The sequence below is a fragment of the Aplysia californica genome, unplaced genomic scaffold, assembly GCF_000002075.1.
Source record: "Aplysia californica isolate F4 #8 unplaced genomic scaffold, AplCal3.0 scaffold00297, whole genome shotgun sequence".
Classification (NCBI taxonomy): Eukaryota; Metazoa; Mollusca; class Gastropoda; order Aplysiida; family Aplysiidae; genus Aplysia; species Aplysia californica.
This window is the reverse complement of record NW_004797567.1, coordinates 366,997-368,929: the sequence shown is the minus strand read 5'-3', so window position 1 is coordinate 368,929 and position 1,933 is coordinate 366,997.

Sequence of the window (1,933 nt, the reverse complement as noted above, 5' to 3'; positions counted from 1 at the left end):
ATATATATAAGGTGTGGGCGGACGATACTCAACTGTGCATGTCTTAGTTTTATTTTTAGAAAGAGTTTTACGGCTATTAGGTCATATCAGAGAGTGTTACTGCAAACCCTCTCTGGTCATGTTATACAAGTACCGAAGATTATAGATCTAGATCTAGGTATTACGAGAGAGCGAACAACAAACACGAAAATCAGGGTAGAGAATGTCGGTGGTGGGTGGTTGGCGGTTGCTATGGTGTGGTCTGCTTCTTCTTTCCTATTGACATCTATCGTCTTTATCTCCTCTCCTTTTTGTGTTGTTACTCACTTGTAACACCTCTAATCTTCGGTACTTATTATACAATACATGTTTATACAATTGTATACCCCCCGGGCAGTGCCACTGACTGTAGTGTCTTTAGGCCATTTCCATAGGGGAGACATATCTCGTTGAAGCATAGTAGAATTGTAAATGGGCTGACTCATGTCACGCTCATAACTGTGCCTGATCTACAACAGGGAACTGCTGCTTTTTCTTTCCTGATCTTTACTATTATTGTATGTTTGTCCACTCTCTTGTGAGCTGCTATTTCCGGGGTGCCTTGATAGTCGAAGCAGACCATGTGCTGTTGAAACTAGAGAGGTGAGCAGTCTAAGTCTGATTCCCTGTAAAGACTTCTCTGTTGACACCCACCCCTTGGCGTTCATATGACCTTATGCAGTTGTGAGGGCCGTAAAACCCTCTACTATAACCCCCCTCCCCCCAAAAAAATAACAACAACAACAACAACAAAAAAAAACAAAAAACAACAACAACAATTGTATGACCCAATTGTGTTGCAAGTGCGCAAAACTCCAACTAAAACTAAAAAAAGAAAGTCGATACATTCATGGTTGACTGGAAAGAAGGAGTACACCACACTAGAGCAATCGCTCACTGTGATAGTCTGTTGTTACCAACATAATAATACAAAAAAAGTTTCATAACCCACATGAAGAAAATAAAAAACCCACAGAGACCTAGTGCTCTGATATATATACATGATACAGTCAGTGTGAACAACTGGATGACACCGAAAAGACTACAGGTGAACGATGATAAGACCGACGTCATGCATCGTGTACAAGTACGTTGGATTTTGCAAGGCCAAACCAGGCATACTGCCGTGTAATGTAAACCACATCTCTGTACTGAAGGCCTTTTGAGAATGAAAACACCAGTTCCACAGATGAAGAGAAAAATCTAAGCTGTCTTTTTACTTTAAAAAAACTATCTGTGCGCCATCATGTTACGACAATTCTGTCATGTAAAGTACATGTAATTTATTTTGAATTGCGCACAATGGGAAAAATGTCAAATATTATTAGAAATCTATTAGTGTCGATTCTATAAAAATCCTCATCCCATTTTAAAAAATGCTTTCACGTCTGGATAACGGCAATTCTTTTTTTGGAATACTCCCCCCCCCTTCCCCCGCCCCCAAACACACACCAAAACGATAAACCAGGTTACAGCGACTTCAAAATCAAGTTGCTGGTATAAATCAATATACCCCCAAAGAGTGTATAGGAATCGCCTGTACTGTAAGCTTATTAATCCACTTACTTTGGCTCTCTGTGGAAGCGAATATTCAGCACAACATAGCAGTCCTTTGTTTTAACTTTTAAAAGTGTGTCAACAACATTGGACCGTCATATTTTTAATTAAAGATCGGCTGATAAATAAATAGATAAACAAATAATTAATTAATTAATTAAAAAAGACAGTTTAACACTGCAAATAGATCTACGAAAGGCGATCACTTTATCAAAAGTATGATAATCAGCGCATAAGACACATTTTGTGTTCGACCAGCTTTCCTTAGAAATTGTGTGCATGTGTGTAGATATATGTGTGTGTATGTATATATATATTTTTTAAAATCATTGTAACGCGCATTTATTACATGTATTAT